This window comes from Hyperoodon ampullatus, assembly GCF_949752795.1.
Source record: "Hyperoodon ampullatus genome assembly, chromosome: 8".
In the NCBI taxonomy this organism is placed as follows: Eukaryota; Metazoa; Chordata; class Mammalia; order Artiodactyla; family Ziphiidae; genus Hyperoodon; species Hyperoodon ampullatus.
Genome location: NC_136921.1, coordinates 316,280 through 334,687, shown reverse-complemented (window position 1 = coordinate 334,687; position 18,408 = coordinate 316,280). Strand labels below are relative to the sequence as shown.

At 52.5% G+C, this 18,408-nt stretch overlaps 1 pseudogene across 1 annotated transcript in view; it reads left to right on the top strand.

The window, feature by feature from the left end:
• Positions 1 to 1,164: 1,164 nt before the first annotated feature.
• The window catches only part of LOC307056956 (phosphoethanolamine/phosphocholine phosphatase-like), an 80,465-nt pseudogene continuing 63,221 nt past the window's right edge, over positions 1,165 to 18,408 (top strand). Inside the window, exon 1 of the transcript in view lies at positions 1,165 to 1,183. The product of the transcript in view is annotated as a phosphoethanolamine/phosphocholine phosphatase-like (transcript). The remainder of the gene's footprint in view (positions 1,184 to 18,408) is intronic.

Below are 18,408 nucleotides of genomic sequence, written 5' to 3'. Positions count from 1 at the left end.
CACACGTGGAAAATTACAAAAGAGCCAGGTGTGAGGAGGGCTCGGTCCTGAGCCCCCACGTGGGCCCCTGGGGCTGGGGTCCTGCCCGCCCTCACCGAATGCCTTCCGACCTCAGAGTCTAGCTTGGCTTCGCCTGAGGCCAAGATCAACGATAAAGAGAGTAGATGCGGTTGGTGAAGAGCCTTGTCTCCATGCCATTTTGGCTTTTGCCACGAAGGGAAGGTCACTGGGTCACTGCAGAGTGACCACAGCATGACAGGCAGTGAGGACAGAGATTGTGCACAGCCTCACAACTAGGGCTGCTGCACCCACACGCCCTTCCACCCCAAACGGTCCACGCTGATGCCTCTTGTTTATCAGTGTTGACAGCACGGAGCTCTAAGCACATCATCAGATGAAATTACCTTCCAGCAGCCTGGGGCTTTGTGAGTCTTAGTGACGGACTTCTGTTCTCCAACTATTTTTAGGTCAATTAATCACCATGTTCCCAGCATGTTTATCAATGGAATCTCCTGAGTCACGAGCGATGACGGACAGCCCGAGAGGTGACCCAAGGAACACATGTTTGCAAGTTGGTGTCGTAAGGGACCTTTGCTAGGTTCTCTCCACTGGGCCATTTGGGGAGCTAAGCATCCACGCTTTGTGTCAGGTTCCGGGCCTTTCCTGCTGGACTTTCGCTTGCCTGTCCAGTCTGTGTGCTCAGCTCTGGAAATGCCCTACAAGGCATCTGTGTTCAGCACAGGATGTCACGTGGATGGCACAGGATGTCACGTGGCCATCACAGGATGTCACGTGGCCATTGGTGTCAACGTTTTTTGTCTGGTTAAGTCTCTGGAGAGGCTCCCCAAACTGGTGAAGCCATGCTCCTTCCCCTTTGCTTGCTAACTGGACCAGAGGGCCAGAACAAAACAGAATCCAAACCCAATTGTTACCGAGTCCGAGCTTGTACTGCTGGCCACACGACAGGCCAGTAAATTGAGAGACCAGGTGCTGGGGCAGGGAATAGGGACTTTATTAGGAAAGCTGGCAGACCAAGAAGATGGCAGATGCATGTCCCAGAGAACTGTCTCACCCAAGTCAGAATTCAGCCTTCTTTTATACCAGAAGGGGAGGGGCGTGGCTGGTTGTTGCAGACTTCTTGGTGTCGGCGTCTTTTGTTCTTGCAGCAGTCCACCTAGGTCAGGTCACGATGTTCCTGTAAACCTCCAACAAGACAAGTGGTATTCTCTGTCCTGCAAATTTTTCTCTGTATATGAATGAAAAGTGTTGTACCCTTAAAGGTCAGAGCCTTAAGAATGGGCTACCCTGTATATTTCAGGTTATAGGCAACACTCTTTTAGTGATTAACTTGTAGCAAAAGCAATAAGGTACAAAAGTTAAAGAAACAGACCCAATATGGAGTCAGATTTGTCCTTCCCTGTTACTCAATCTGGAGAGATGAAGTGAGCTAGACCCCAGCCCCATACCGGCAGTCCTGCACTGCCAACGAGGGGCCGCAGTGGCCACCGCTGGGCGCACACAGGCAGGCTGGTGGAGTAGGGGTCAGGCACCGGCTGGTGTCTGGGCCTTATCAGGAGATGAGACAGACCAGGTCCTCCTGCTGCGGCCCGGCCTCTGCTGCATGCTCAGCCCTCCTACCCATTTGAGGTGGTCACAGCCCCCACTGGGGGGCTCGGGGGGACACGACTGAGCCCGAAGCACCGAATCCCGGCTCGAATGGCCTCTGTGGACTCAGGAAATTTGGGCCTCCAAACCTGAGTGAAATTTCTGACTGTGAGGACAAGACAGACTGCTTAGCTTCCTGAGGTGTTCCAGGTAATGAGTAAAGAGTGTAAAGGAATTTTGGGAAAGCACATGCTTTACACACCTTCACGTCAGGCATTATCCTGAAGCTGAGCTTTTGCACACATTCTGATCAAAGGTGAATGAAACTGTGTTTAAATTTGCACGAGTCCCTGCAGCCCAGTGGCTTCTCTCTGTGGCTTGTTGTAAGTTAGTAGCATCACTGTCACTTTTAATCTGTGTACATTTTACAGATACGAGAAATATGTGCACAAAACATCCACTTATCTTAGATTTTACTGGGCGCTTGCATCACGCTAGAGAAGCAAAACTGCAAAGCGGTTCTGCTGGCGCGGGGGCCACGGCGGGGCCGTTGGGGGAAGCAGGTCGGGCCTCAGGCTGCGGGCTGGTTGGGGGTGCCGGCTGAGGCGGGCCCGGGGGCACCTCCTGGCTGCTCAGCATCATCTGGTTCCTCCTCTCCAGCTTCCGAGCCCACTCGCTGCGGAGCCTGGGGCGGGTGACCGTTTGGGCTCAGGGAGGGCTGGGGTCAGCTGGGCCCGTCTGTTGGCACCTTGGCCGCGTGCGAGCTAAGCTGCCCCCTCCCTGCCAGCTGGTGCCTGCGCTTCAGGCCTCGCCTGCCACGGAGGGTGTCACTCGAGCTCCTCCCGGAAGGGAAAGCGGGGATCCAGCTGCGTCCTGAACTTGCACCTGGGGATGCGCCCATCACTGCAGGCACCTGTGCTCCCAAGGCCTGGATGCGCCCTCACGCTGGCCCCTTGGGCGGTCCCTTCCTGGGAAGGTGGCCTATTGCGGTGACCACAACACAACACACGGGGTGCCCCCAGGTGGGAACGGCCTGGCCAAAGGGTCACACCTGCCTGTGGGCCACATGTGAGCAAGTGGTTTGGTTTGGAGGGAGGCAGGTTGGGGGGCGTCTGGCCCGGACTGATCTCCAAGGCTGGCGGGCAGGCCGGTAACGAGCATCCCTGCAGACGCCTGTCCCAGTGCCCAGGGACCTAGGTGAGGAGGGCGCCTCCCAGCAGCCGGTGGAGAGGCTGGGACAGCCAGGCCCCGCTCCTCGGCCACTCTCCTGCCCTTTACCAGGCTGTGGGTGGCCCTGGGGACATGGCCCGGAGCTGCTGCCGGCCAGGGGTAAGGTGTGGGCTGGCGGGGGTCCGAGGCCCCATAACAGCCACTTCTCTCCAGAGAGGCGAAGATGTCACCCCCTTCCCCAGTCTGGCCCCTAGCAGTCCAGGACCTCGGTGACTAACCGGGCCGGTGCTGACCCGTGGGCCACTCATGGGACCTGCCCCCATGGGCCAAAGACCCAGAACATCCCAGGGCCTGATGACACATGAAAGACAGGGACAAGGCCATGGAGACCCAGGAGGGAGCCTGGGGTTGGGGGGAGCCATTCGTGTGAGGGTTCCATGCAGGACCCCTGCCCCCGGAGGCCAGGTGTGTGCAGTGACCAGCTCTGGGGGCTGCACCGTGAGGACAGGAGACGTCATGGCCCCCATGCCTGTGCCGAATGGCCAGAAGCCTTGGATGACAGGTGGGGGGCAGCCAGCGTGCCAACCAGGCCTCTGGCTGCTCACAAGGTCAGTGCAAGCCTGGTCCCGCCGCGGCCCCCGAGAATCCTCCTTTCCAGCCCAGCTCCCAGGGCAGCAGCTGCTGGTACTATCTGGGGACTAAGGCTGCGCCCACTTTGGAAGTTTCTGGCCATTTGAATCCTTGTCTAGGTGCAAATTATGTGCTAATATGCCCTCTTAGCTGTCCACGAGCGGTTACTCCTGGGTCTGCTCAGGGCCACCTGAGCTCAGGGAGACGCCCTCAGCACTCACAGGCCCCTGGAGTCCACCCAGTAAAAAAGGGGGGGCTTTGAACCTGCAAGTCAAGCAAATGTGTGGGAAGGAGTAGAAGAGACACGTTGTTTTATCCTGAACTCAGTGGGAACGACTGCCAGAAAACAGACAAAGCCAGACTAACCCTGGGAGACAACTTCCTACAAGACCCTCAGGAGAGTGGGATGAACGGAGGGGGTGATGCAGAGATGGGGTGAGGAGGGAGGGGGTGAAGGAGGGATGGGGGAGGGAGGGACGGGGTGATGGTGGGAAGGGATGATGGAGGGATGGGGGGAGGGAGGGACGGGGTGATGGTGGGAAGGGATGATGGAGGGATGGGGGGAGGGAGGGACGGGGTGATGGTGGGAAGGGATGATGGAGGGATGGGGGGAGGGAGGGACGGGGTGATGGTGGGAAGGGATGATGGAGGGATGGGGGGAGGGAGGGACGGGGTGATGGTGGGAAGGGATGATGGAGGGATGGGGGGAGGGAGGGATGGGGTGATGGTGGGAAGGGATGATGGAGGGATGGGGTGTTCCTCTCTCCCACTAGTGATTCAATGATGTGATTCTGAAGCTGAGTTAACGTGGCTGATGTTCAGTGTTTCGTACCCATTTCTCCTGTGACACTGACCTGGGGAGAGGAAGCGGGTGGTGGTGCTGGGGTCTGTGGACGCCTGCATCCTGAGGGCTGAGCAGCCCTGGTGCAGGTGTGTTTCTGTGCCCCCAGGTCGCTGGCACTGCGCTCACCTGTCCAGGGCACTCCTGCGGATCCTCATGTCCTCGTTCTGCAGCTGTTTAGTGTGAAGCTCGATTTTTTTCTCCCAAAACATCTTTATCACCCCAGCATCGTAGGACACCCTTCCCGGATTCTTCAAGGTGTAGCTTTTACTCATTTTCTGGATAAAGGAGAATTACAGGACCTCAGTCACTTTATGCTGTGTTGGTCAGAAAGCACATGAAACCAGCTTGTTAACAATAAAGAAGTTGGCTTGGACCCAGACATCTCCCAGGCACCCTGTACACCTTTTTGGGGAGTTGGACTGTCAGCCCCTCACGGCCTGTCTAAGACCAGAGGCCCTGCCACCTTCTGGAACAGTTTCCTATATTAGAGGAAGTAGCAGCTGATGGCAAATCCCATTTTGGGTCTTTGGATGTTTCATGCGGGTGACCTCGGGTGAGGACGGCTGTACGTGGCAGGTGTCCCTTCCTTAGCCCCTGAGCTGTCACTGAACCGTGTCCTCCAGGCCTAGGTGGTCCCAACCCCCAGGACTGCAGAACGTGATGGAGGTAATTAAGGCTAGAAAAGGTCACTATGGTGGCCCTGACCCAGTAGAGCTGGGGTCCTTATAGGAAGAGGCGGTCAGGGCACAGACATGCACAGAGGGGCACCCTGTGAAGACCCGGAGAGAAGGCGGCCGTCCACATGGCAAGGAGCGAGGCCTCAGGGGACCCCGCTGCCCACGCCTGGCTCTTGGAGTCCAGCCTCCAGGATAGAGACCTTCAATGCCTGTTGCTTCAACCTGTGGTACCTTCCAGCACCTCAGTGTGTAACCAGGTTTCCAGCTTCTGTAAGCTTGGGGCCCTAGTGTCTACCCTGCACACACGACCCCGACACGCCTTCTTCTGGACGTCCCAGTGCCGTGCCTGGGCTTCTTGCCTCCTGGGTGCCTTTTCAAACATACCCCAACCAATCCAGAGGCTCCCTCTGTGGGCTGCCACACTCCGGGCCGCCACACTCTGGGCCACGATCCACTTGCCCTCATCACCCAGGACCAGGTACCAGAAAGCCAGGGACAGCCCTGAACCCCGGTCCACTGGAATTACTCAGCTTGCCCTGCCTCACCTGGGCCTTCCCATGGAAATCACAGCCCCCTCTCTCCCTGCCCCCGAGCCGACCCTGCCGCTCCCCGGGAGGCCATGCAGGGTGGGGCGTGCCCCCTCCTCTGGGGACCATGAGTGACTGCACCCCACGAGTTCTATTAAGACCCCATGTTTCAGAACACACAGGTGGACACTGGGTCAGGAGAAGGCCGGTGGGAGATTCCAGGACCCCAGTGGACCCCTGAAACCAGCCGAGATCATTGGAAAGGCACCTCCGGCTTAATTAGAAATTGAGATCAAGGTAAGTTTCTGGGGACAGAATGAGCTTTTGTTTTTCACGTAGAGTTGGCTGCTGTTAAAACCTCAGGCTGCTCCCTGTTGGCAGGGGGGGAGCGGGGGCGGGGCAGCAGGGGGTGGGGAGGCCCAGCCCTCAGCCCCACAGTGCTGGCTCCTCCGTTGCTCCACCTGCACGGTGTCTAGTCCAAGAGGCTAGTGCACGGCTTCTAGTGAAGAAGGGGCCCAGTGCCAGCCTGTCAACACACACTGCGCGTGTGTGCACGTGTGCACGTGTGCCTGTGTGCATGGGCGTGAGTACTGGGGAGCAACTTCTGTGCTCTGGACACTGGTTGACCCTCGGGACAGAGGGCTGGCCATAGGGACAGCTGCTTGCATCTGTGGCCAGAGCTGGACCCAGGGCGCAGTGTGGGAGAAGGAGATGGTGCTGGCGCAGGAACCCGGGTGAAGAGAGGGAGAATGATGAGCCGCCCGCTTCGCAGTCTAAAAGCATCTCGGGGAGGCCAGTCCTCCTCACTGAGGCGCGGGGTGCTTACAAAAACTAAAGAAGAAACCACAGAGCCTGGAGACTGGCAGCAGATCCCTTAAAACAACTTTAAATCTCCGAGGCTGCTGGTTTTTTGGGTCGGAGTTTACGCGGCTGCGTGACTAACCCCAAAGCGCCAAGCCTGCACCTGCTGTGGATTCTGAAGGAGAAACAAAAAAGACACTTGCAGGCATCAAGGGTGGAGGGTGAAGCTGGCAGGGAGGGTCTGGGCAGGAGGGCGGGGGAGGCGGGGAAACGGCGGGGAGGGCTGCCTTGTCCGAGCCGCGGGGCGAGCTGCCCTCCTCCTGGTCACTGCCCTCCATGTCAGGAGCCCGCGGGATGGGACAGCCTGCCCCGCACCCATCTTTAGGGCCATCGTTTATTTTGGTCCTCACCCTGGCACGTGGGGCTGGGCTGTCTTTACCATGTTCTCACCAAGGAGGTGGGGACAGGTTGGATCTGGGAGCAAGTGCAGCCCAGCTGGGGACAGGGTCTACTGTGACAGTGAAATTGCAGAATGCCATGGGTGTGAGGGGAGACCCCTCCTCACTCTGTGTGACTCTGCGTGGCCGTCTGTCCCTCGTCCTGGAATGTAGCTCCTCCCCAGCCTCCAGGGATGAGCCCTGCTCCGCTGTCATGTCCACACTCCGAGGACCCCAGCCTCCCCTGACCATCAGGAAGGCCCCTCCTCTGGGTCTCATGGGCCTCGGTGTGTCTCCAGGTGACCACAGGCCCCCTGTGGCACCAGGATACACACGTGTATTTGCAGAGCAAATAAAGGAATGAGTGAACTCCATGAAAGGAGGCTGTTAACAACTCCAAAATTAGCAGTGATGGGGAAGGAGCCAAGATGGTGGAGAAGACCCTGAACTCACCTCCTCCTGTGAGCGCATCCAAATTCTAACTACTCACAGGGCAGCTGTCAGTGAGAGTGACCAGAAGACTGGCAGGACCTTCCACAACTGAGGATATACGGAAGGAACCACCACCAGCCAGGTAGGAGGGGTGGAGACACAGTATAGTCAAGACCCACACCCTTGGGTCTGCAACCCACAGATGGGGGGCATTTCACAACCATAGAGGCTCTCCCCAAGGAGCAAGGGGTCTGAGCCCCACAGTTAGCTCCCCAGCTTGGGGGTCCTGCACCAGGAAGATGAACCCCCAGAATGTCTGGCTTTGAAGGCCAGTGGGGCTTATTTTCAAGAGAGCCAGAGGGCTGTGGGTAATAGACTCTGCTCTTAAAGGCAAAATCTCACACACTCCAAGACCCAGGGCAGAGGCAGTAATTTGAAGGAGCCGGGGTCAGACCCCTTGCTGATCTTGGAGAGCCTCCTGTCCCCCCAGGGGGCCCCCGTAGACCAGAGGACTTAGAAACGCCACAGTTTATCCCCCAGGGGCCGAATCCTTGCTGGCAATGCTGCCGGTGAACTAAAAGAGTGAAAGCGTGGGCTACTGTGTGTGGGCCTGGGGTGCATCCGCTCAAGGGTTTTGCCTCCGGGAGGGACCAGGGGTTGGCGCTGGACTCACTCTGACCGAGGGAAAAGTTGACATTTTAAGGTGAGGTTGGCTGTTCTCCTTGCGGGGCTTCCCAGAGACACGGGGTATCAGAGCTTTTACTCTCGGGAAGACTAGCCCTGCAGTGCAGCCCTTCAAACCCTCATGGAGCAGAAACAACAGACAGCCAGCCAGACAGCCAGACAAGGGGCACCAGAAAGCCAGCAGCGGACAGTGGAAACAGTCCCCGCAGTGGGCCCCGGGGTGGGAGGAAGGGGGAGGGGGCCGGAAGCTCGGTCTCCATCCCGGGCTTTGTCACCGGAAGGCTGAATGGCAGAAGCTGCTAACAAAGTTAAATCCCGGGAAGACGCAAGTGTGCGGCCCTGGCTCCCACATCCCATGGAAGGCCCAGCCCCGTGGTCGCATCACCCAGGCTTACTCTGAGGTCTCTCCAGGCCGGTCGGTGCAGCTCCTTTAGGCAGGTGTCCTCCCGTGTCCCCAGCGCGCCTGGACTGTGTCTGCCCCTCGCTTTTATACGGGCTTGGTGACACAGTGCCTGGCATCCGGTCAGAGGCCGGAAAGACGAGCTGCCTTCAGTCTGGCGGCCCCTGGAGACACGATGGGCTCCCGCCGCAGGCCCTGGCAGGCACGCGTCCCTCTGCTGCTTGGCCAGAAACTGGAGGGCAGCCCGGGGAGTCTTCCCTGCTTGCTGGCTCCTGGCAAGATAGTGTTACCAAAATCACCGCCGTCTCTTCCGGATGGGCTGCTCCTGAGACGCCTTGTAGGCTGAGGTTAAAAAAAAAAACGGCTGGCATCAAACCCCCTTTATCTTAAGATGTATGAGAGGAAGGCCTCCAAACAATACATGATTATGCTCATAGTAAGGCAGCCATATCGTAAATAGCGTTATTTTAAAATTTTTCTTTTATACTGGAGTACAGTTGATTTACAATATTGTGTTAGTTTCAGGTGTACAGCAAAGTGATTCAGTTTTATATATATACATATGTATATATTGTTTTTCAGTTTCTTTTCCATTATAGATTATTACAGAGTATCGAGTAGAGTTCCCTGTGCTATACAGTAGGTCCTTGTTGGTTATCTAGTTTATATACAGTCGTGTGTATCTGTTCATCCTAAACTCCTAATTTATCCCTCCCCCCCTACCCCTTTGGTAACCACAAGTCTGTCCTCTATGTCTGTGAGTCTGTTTCTGTTTTGTAAATAAGTTCATTTGTATCATTTTTTAAGATTCTACATATAAGTGATATTATATGATGTTTGTCTTTGACTTACTTCATTTAGTATGATAATCTCTAGGTCCATCCATGTTGCTGCAAACGGCATTATTTCATTCTTTTTGGATTCACCTCCTAGAGTAATGAAAATGAAACAAAAATAAACAAATGGGACCAATTAAACTTAAAAGCTTTTGCACAGTAAAGGAAACCATAAACTAAATGAAAACACCATCCACAGAATGGTGAAAATATTTGCAAAGATGCGACTCACAAGGGATTAGTCTCCAAAATATACAAACAGCTCATGTGGCTCAATACCAAAAAACCAAACAAGCCAATCAAAAAATGGGCGGAGGACCTAAATAGAAATTTCTCCAAAGAAGATGTACACATGGTCCACAGGCACGTGAAAAGATGTGCAGCATCACTAATTATTAGAGAAGCGCAGATCAAAACTACCATGAGGTGTCACCTCACATCGGTCAGAGTGGCCATCATCAAAAAGTCTACAAATAACAAATGCTGGAGAGTGTGTAGAGAAAATGGGAACCTTCCTACACTGTTGGTGGGAATGTGAACTGTGGAGAACGGTATGGAGGTTCCTTAAAAAACTAAAAATAGGGCTGCCATATGATCCTGCAATCCCACTCTTGGGCGTACATCCGGAGAAAAACATAATTCGAAAAGAAACGTGCAACCCAATGTTCACAGCAGTACTATGTACATAGTCAGGACATGGAAGCAACCTAGATATCCATCCACAGAGGCATGGATGTGGCACATATATACAGTGGACTATTACTCAGCCATAAGTAACATTTTTCTTATTTCTTAGCTCATCGTGGGAAATTTATATTGCATGTGGTCATATACATTGGCCCCAGGAGCCCTTCACTAGGGAAATAAGGTGCCTCCTGGGGTGGTGTTTGCAGGGCAGGAGGCAGGGAAGGGCGGGAGGGGGACCCCCAGGTGGACACTGCAGTGACTGGGAGGGAGGTGGGACAAGAGTTCCTGGGCCGGGGCCGGGCCCAGATTCGGGCTCGGCTCCTGGCTCCTGGGGGGAGGCTTGTGCCCCTCACAGAGGAAAGGCCAGCAGGGAAACCCTGAGGGTGGACGGCCAGGCCCCGGGGACAGTGGCTCACCTCGAAGCTTGGGCTGGATGCTCTTCATAGGTCCCGGACAGCAGGGTACCTTGAGACGGAAATGGTGCAGGAGGCATGTCCAGATGCATTTTGTCCTGGGAGGCCCACTTGGAACATTTGCTAACCTCCGGCAGAGCCCGGCTGACTCTGGCAGGTAGTGCTGCTCCGAGCCCAGGGGAATCAGGGTCCAACCCCTCTGGGCCCCTCCTCTGGGACCCCTGAGCAGCCAGGTCCCCTGATGCTCTGTCCACTCTTTGTGCGCCTCAGCAAACACATGTAACTCGCCAAAACGGGAAATGCAGCTGCTGTTTATTCTAAGTGCTTCCCCCCCAAGCCCCTCTCTCCTCACCTCCGGGACTCCGATTACACAGGCGGGATCTTTGGTTCCTGGCCTGCAGGTCAGTGGGCTTCTGCTCACTTCTTTTCCTTTTCTCTCTTCTTCAGGTTGGATAAATTCTGCTGATTTGTTCTGTAGTTCATTGGCTCTGTCTTCTATCATCTCCAATCTGCCGCTGTGCACAGTAAATTTTTTATTTTGAATACTGTATTTCTTGGCTCTAGAGTTTCTATTTGATTACATTCTACAGTTTTATTTTTATTACTACTGACATTTCCTTTTTTTCATGCAATGTGAGCATATTCTTTCACGTTTTACCTGAGCACACGTTGAATGGCTCCCTTAAAGTCCGTGCCTGCTGTCTTCATCACCTGGGTCACCTGGGTCACCTGGGGCTGGAGGTCTGTTCAGATGATAGGCCACAGTTTTCCCTCTCTTTGTATGTCCAGTAAGTTTGGATTGCATCCTGCACGTCTCAGACAATGCGTTGTGGAGATCCTGCCTCTCCCCATGAGTGTCTGGATTTTTGTTTAATCAGGTCAATCAGGTAAACCCCAAGTTCTGTCTCCCTGTCATCTCTGACAGGTTTTCTCACGGCCACTTGGAGTCTTGCACATGTGTTGGGGTCAGTGGGAGATTTGGGGTGAGATCTCCCCTTTCTGGGATTCCCCCTTGGTCTCCAGCTGCTGTGGTCACCCAGCCATCTCTGGGTCTTCACACCAGTGGACATGGGTTTTCCTCCCGAGGTTTCGCCCACCTGAATAGGGCCAACTTCCCTCAGGCAAAAGGCCCTGATAAGGGAAACGCACGCACATCTTCCCCTCCACGTACCGACTCCTCAGTCTGCCCAGCCTGCCGGTGTGTTCTGCTGGTTAGCTGCTTGTCTGCCCGGAGGATGCAGGGGGCCGGTGGGTCTGACGTGCACAACCTCAGCCGTGATGGGAAGTGGACTCTGGGAACCCCTCTTGAGATAAAGGGCCTGGCCCCAGCCTCACTGGGCTGACTCTGAGGGGGGCTGCCCCCCACAAAGGAGCACAGACCCCTCACTCAGGGCTCTTGTCAGAAGGTGTGGCTGACACTCTCCTGGCCAATTCGGACCAAGGACGAGTTCCTGGAACCCGGGGCTGGGAAGGGGTTTCTGGCCTCAGTTTCCCACCTGTGCAATGGGCACAAAGGGGTCTGAGTGAACGTATGAATGGCACATGAACAGGGGCTCTGCATGTGGTGATGCTGGATCTTGTTGCTTTAATTGTTTTAATATGCTCATTAGTCGGGAAGACTGAATGAAGGGTGTGAGAATCCTCTGAAAAAGGGCTCTGGGGCAGGTGGCCCCTGTTTTTCTGTCTGACTCTACATTTCTCAAATGTATTTGATAACAGGACCCTCCTCTATTTTTTAGAAACCCTGTCAACACCCTGAGGCATGTGCTTCGAAAACGTTATTGGGAGTAATCTGACCATTACCGTCATTCTAAATAATCTGAATTTCATCCACGAATCAAATCAGACTGCCATCTTCTCCAAACTGATCTGCCTTTATTTTCCTTTGGCCCTGATTTTCTTAAAAACAAATTTATTTATTTTATTTATTTTATTTTTGGCTGCGTTGGGTCTTTGTTGCTGTGCGTGGGCTTTCTCTAGTTGCAGTGAGCAGGGGCTACTCTTCTCTGTGTTTCACGGGTTTCTCATTGCGGTGGCTTCTCTTGTTGCAGAGCACGGGCTCTAGGCATGCAGGCTCAGTAGTTGTGGCTTGTGGGCTCTAGAGCGCAGGCTCAGAAGTTGTGGCTCACGGGCTTAGTTGCTCCGCGGCATGTGGGAATCTTCCCGGACCAGGGCTCGAACCCGTGTCTCCTGCATTGGCAGGCGGATTCTTAACCACTGGGCCACCAGGGAAGCCCTACTCTGATTTTTTCATCCATTAACTTTTCATCCTGATACAGAGTAAGTATTTCTATCAGCCCCCTTAAATGAAATTAATTGCTGTAGGTAAATAAATCAACTGCTTTCTAAGGGAAGAAATAGAAATACTGTTTATCCATACTTGGGGGATATTAGGGAAAAATGTAAACTTCCACAATGCCAGATGATGTCATGTTGTTCTCAAGGCAGATCCAGGGGCCGCCCTCGAAGCACAGAAATACTGACCCCTCCGCTGCCTCAGCCTCCTAAGCGCCCGTCTCCTCGAGCAGGCTCTCCCCAGGTGTGTGGGGCGGCTGGATGCCGACCTCGCTCTGCCACGTCTGACGACCATGAGGCACCACATATTTTTTAAAGGACAAACTCCCAAATGCAAAAACACTAACCGTAGAGGAAAAGACTGTAAAGAGGAAGTATGTTTTTAAATTTTGTTTGGCCACGCCGCTTGGCTTGTGGGATCTTAGTTCCCCCGACCACCCCGGTGCCCCCTGCAGTGGAAGCGCGGTGTCCTACCCACTGGACTGCCAGGGGAGTCCTAAAGAGGAACTGTATTAAAACTAAGATGAGACAATCATCCAAAGTAAAGACAAAGGAAACGAGAGGCAGGCACGGGATGGGAGAAGACTGTTGCAGCTTGTCAGCCTCAGAACAAAGGTTATGTGCAAGTCAGCCAGAAATCGCACACAGTGCATCCATGCACAGGCGCGAGATCGTCCCAAACACGTCAGAAAGGGCCGACGGAGACAGGATGAAACGCTGGCCTCAAGGAGAGCGATGCCGGGTAGGTAGGGCAGGTGTTGGTGAGGCTGCAGTAGCAGGCCCCCGACCACTGCTGGTGGTCACAGGAGTTGGTGTCAGCACTTTGGAAAACAGCCTGATGCATGACATGCTAAAACCTTACCCACACACAGCGTACAACCCGTCCATCCCACTTGTAGGATGTGATGGACAGAGGGCATCCCCACGCACACCCCAGGTACCTGTCCAGAGCAGCCACAGCAGCGTTATATGTAACAGCCCCAAGTGCCCAAATGCCCGGCAACAGCAGAATGGATAATTGAGTTATATTCAGACAACTGATTGCTACCCAGTGATGAAAGTTAATGGACTGACACGCCACAAAACCACGCCTCTCACCAACGTGAAATGAAGGAAGCCAGGCACGAAAGAACAGATGCTCTTTATATAAGCCCCCATTTATATAAAGTCCAACCACAGGGGCAGGGGCTTGCAGGTTCGGTGGGGTCTGTGCGTTTGGGGAGGGGGCGGGTGCTTAGAGGGATGAGGGTGACCCGGGTACAGTTAGCACGGCCCTCAGCTCTGATGGTGCGCAGAGCAGCTCGCCTGGGACGCAGACACTATTCTGTACGTACACGACACCTCCACCAACCTCTAGAAAAGCTCACTTTCTCTATATTAATTTGAACCATGTGACATTGCTGATTTCAGCCATTTTCTACCTACAAACAGGGCCATTTCAAAACAGAAATCAACTCTCTTATATATAAGTTTCTGAGCCACATAAAAAGCTGTTTGCAGACTCATTAATCAGAAATTGATAAGTTGGCAAAAGATGCTGTAAACGCCAACCTCCCCACAATCTTGTGGGTATCAGAAACCATGATGATTTCTCAAGTAACAACAGTTTTCCTTCTAAAACTGGCACTTGCCTCTAACAGGTGCTGTTGTCTGCCTGTTCTGAATGGCACAGGCTATTCTTCAGAGATTTTCTCCTTTGCTGGACTTTTGAAGCCTGCTGTTCGGCCGTCAATATCAGCCATGGAGGGAGCCCTCCATGCAAGGGGGACAATTCTCCCTGTTAGGCAAGATTGCAAGGAGAGATGCAATACAAATAGACTCTTTTTCCTGACAGATACACACGGTACATTTAAAATCCGAGGCAAGAATAGTCTAATCCAGTGTGTGAGGCATCCCTAGACACCAGGAGTTGCTGGCGAGGTTGAAACCTGTTCACTTTGGGGCAGGTTCATCCCGTGTCTCTGAGGGTCACCCTGATTACCACGAGTTTGTGGCTAAAAGTCACCAGGAGCTGGACTCACCTGTGGGGTGAGGCCTCCTGAATGGGATTAGAGCCCTTATAACAGAGACCCCAGGCAGCTCCCTCCCCCTTCCCCCACGTGAGGACCCAGTGGGAAGTTGATGGTCCTGAAGTAGGCTGGCACCTCGATCTCGGAGTTCTCCTGCCTGGGCTGAGGCTTTGTGGTGTTGGTGGTTAGGGTTAGGGGGTTAGGGTTAGGGTTACGGTTTAGGGTTTAGAGTTAGTGTGTCCAGCTTTACGTCCCATCCAGCTGTGGGTGTAGATGTGGTCAGTCCAGTTGCATCACAGCTCCTGATCGAATTTTGTAAGAATTCCTCTCTCTCTCACTGTCTTTTTTTTTTTTTGTAATTTATTTTTATAATGGGGTGTAGCTGATTTTCAATGCTGTGTTTCTTGGTGCTGTACATCCACTTGTTTCACTTACAGAGAGACATCAATAAATTCTTTTCTAGTTTCTGGTAGTCAGATATATTTTTTTTCTGTGAATAGAGTGTGCTGAGTCCAGTTCCTTGAACAATGAGTAGGTCTTGGCGATTACATTATTGGTTTATGGAACAGTATCTCTGCCAATTTCAACCTCCTGGTTTATGCATCATCACACCACACCTTTCCCCTTAAGCAGCCATAAGTGTGTTTTGTAAATGTGTGACCGTGTTCTGTTTGTAATTCAGCTCATGTGTAGCGATTTTTAGATTCCCCCTATAAGTGATATCTCATGATAAGTTTCTTTTTGTGTCTGACTTATTTCACTATCAAGGACCGTACCTAAGTCCCCCGAGTTGCTTCAATTGGCCTGTTTTCATGGCTGAGTAATATTCCGCTGTACATAAGTACCAAATCTTCTTTATCCATTTTTTCCTTCCAAGGACATTTAAGTTGTGCCCAAGCTGAGGCATTTGTAAACATAGCAGCAGTAAACGTTGGGGTGCCTGCGTCCTGTGATTTTTGTTTTTTCCAAGATATACGTCCATGAATGGAAGTGCCCTATGCTCTGTAGCTCTGTTTTTTAGATGTTTTAGGAAACACAATACACTTCTCCAGAGTGCCCTTGGCAATTTACATTCCCCCTTCAGCATAACAGGGCTCTCTTTTCTCCATGCCCTGTCCTGCATTTGTGGGTTTTACCCTTTGTGAGGATGGCCTTTCTCACGGCTGCGAAGTGATACCTCTTTGTAGTGTTGATTTGCATTGTCCGTTTTTGTTTTTTTTTTTTTTGGCCAAAAACGGCGTATATATACTTGTTTCCTGAATATATTCAGGAAAAATGCATATGCCCTATTTGGCCAACTGCATCCTTGGTGAAGTTCAGCCGCTTTTCATGTGCTTAAAGGGTGAGGCCAATCTACCTGTTGAAATCCCTTTCCTGCAATTCTGCCTTGCTTTCAAATACTTTTCGTTGACTTACCTCAAGATATTTTTCGACAGTAGGTATCATTTACAACCCTGCAGGTTTGTGAATTGCAGTGCCCCTGAGCTCCATTTTTTAACTTGCTTTCTTGGGAACTGCCCACAAAACAGCAGGATTGCTTCAAGCCCTATTCTGGTTCCGGGGGCAGGCTGAGCCTTTGGTCAGTTTGTCCTCCTGATTAGAAACTAGAGCGACATGTGCCTGTGCCAACACCTAGGACTGGTCTCTCATTGGTTCCCCCCCTTCCTCTTCGTCCACCGGACAAATTCAAACTGTTCGAAACAGGATATTGAAGGTGCTGATCCACCAAGTGGGGAGATGGTTAGGAAAGAGGCTGGAGGTGGGAACCCGAGCACCAGGAGAGGAGGAGATGAGGTGCCTTTTCCAAACTCTTCCCGAACCGATGGTGTACCATCCTCTGTGTGTCCCATGCATGTTTTAGCTGTAGGAAGGGTCCCATGCACCTGGTGGTTTGGGACCCATGGAATGGGGACCAGGCAGTATTACTCTAAAGGGGCTGCATTTGCTGACTCATCCTCTCTAAGCCTCTGAGCCCAACGAGTGTCCAGCCTTAGGTCTCATCTATCTGTGGATCTAGATGGGGTCAATCCAGGTTGCATCACAGCCCCTGAACGAATTTTGTAATAACTTCTCTATGTCTCTCTGTTTTTGGAATTTTATTTATTTATTGCGGTACGCAGGCCTCTCACTGTCGTGGCCTCTCCCATTGCGGAGCACAGGCTCCGGACGCGCAGGCTCAGCGGCCATGGCTCACGGGCCCAGCCGCTCCACAGCATGTGGGATCTTCCCGGACCGGGGCACGAACCCGTGTCCCCTGCATCGGCAGGCGGACTCTCAACCACTGCGCCACCAGGGAAGCCCTGGAATTTATTTCTATAATGAGGTATAGGTGATTTTCAATGCTGTGTTTCTTGCTGCTCTACATCAACTTGATTCAGTTACAGAAGGACATTAATAAATTCTTTTTCAGATTCTTACCAGTTGTATATATTCTTTTCCGGTGTCTAGAGTGTGCTTAGTCCAGTTCATTGAGTTTTAGAGTATGTCTTATTGATTCCCTATTTGGTCTATGGAACGGTCTGTGCTCATTTCAACCTCCTGTTTTATGCCTCACCTCACCCGACCTTTCCACTTTAGCAGTTATAAGTGTGTTTTCTAAATGTGTGACTCTGCTTTGTCATTTCGTTCATGTGTAGTCATTTTTAGATTTCACCTATAAGTGATATGGTAAGTCTCTTTTTCTGTCTGACTTATGTCACTTAGAATGATCGTACGTACGTCCACCCGAATTCCTGCAACTGGCCTTATTTAATTGATTTCATGGCTGAGTAATATTCCATTGTACATAGTACCATATCTTATTTATCCATTTTTTCCTTTTAAGGACATTTAGGTTGTACCCAAGTCGAGGCTCTTGTAAACAGAACAGCATTAAACGTTGGGTTGCCTGTGTCTCATCGAATTTTGGTTTTCCCAAATATACCCCCATGAGTGGAGTGCCCTAGGCTCTGTAGCTCTGTTTTTTAGATGTTTTAGGAAACACAATACACTTCTCTAGAGTGCCCTAGGCTCTGTAGCTCTGTTTTTTAGATGTTTTAGGAAACACAATACACTTCTCTAGAGTGCCCTTGGCAATTTACATTCCCACAATCAGCGTAACAGGTCTCCCTTTTCTCCAAGTCCTATATCCTTCATTTCTTGTTTTTACACTTTGTGAGGACGGCCCTTCTGATTGATACGAAGTGATACTTCTTTGCATTGTTGATTTTCACTGTGTGCCTGTTTGGTTGGCCAAGAAGGGCGTATGCGTTTTTCCTGAATATATTCTGGAAAAACGCATACGCCCTTTTTGGCCAACTGCATCGTTGGCAAAGTTCAGCCCCTTTTCATGTGCTTTAATGGCGAGTCCTATCTACCTCTTTTTTTGTTTGTTTGTTTGTTTGTTTTGCGATACGTGGGCCTCTCACTGTTGTGGCCTCTCGCGTTGCAGAGCACAGGCTCTGGACGCGCAGGCTCAGAGACCATGGCTCACGGGCCCAGCTGCTCCGCGGCATGTGGGATCTTCCCAGACCAGGGCACGAACCCGTGTCCCCTGCATCGGTAGGCGGACTGTCAACCACTGCGCCACCAGGGAAGCCCCTATCTACCTCTTTAAATCCCTTTCCTACAATTCTGCCTTGCTTTCAAGTCCCGTTTCATGACTTACCTCAAGGCATTTTTTTTTTTTTTTTTTTTTTTTTTTTTTTTTTTGTGGTACGCAGGCCTCTCACTGTTGTGGCCTCTCCCGTTGTGGAGCACAGGCTCCGGACGCACAGGCTTAGCGGCCATGGCTCACGGGCCCAGCCGCTCCACGGCATGTGGGATCCTCCCGGACCGGGGCACGAACCCGCGTCCCCTGCATCAGCAGGCAGACTCTCAACCACTGCGCCACCAGGGAAGCCCCTCAAGGCATTTTTTGAGGTTAGGAATCTTTTCCAACCCTGCAGGTTTGTGAATTGCAGTGCCCCTGAGCTCCATTTTT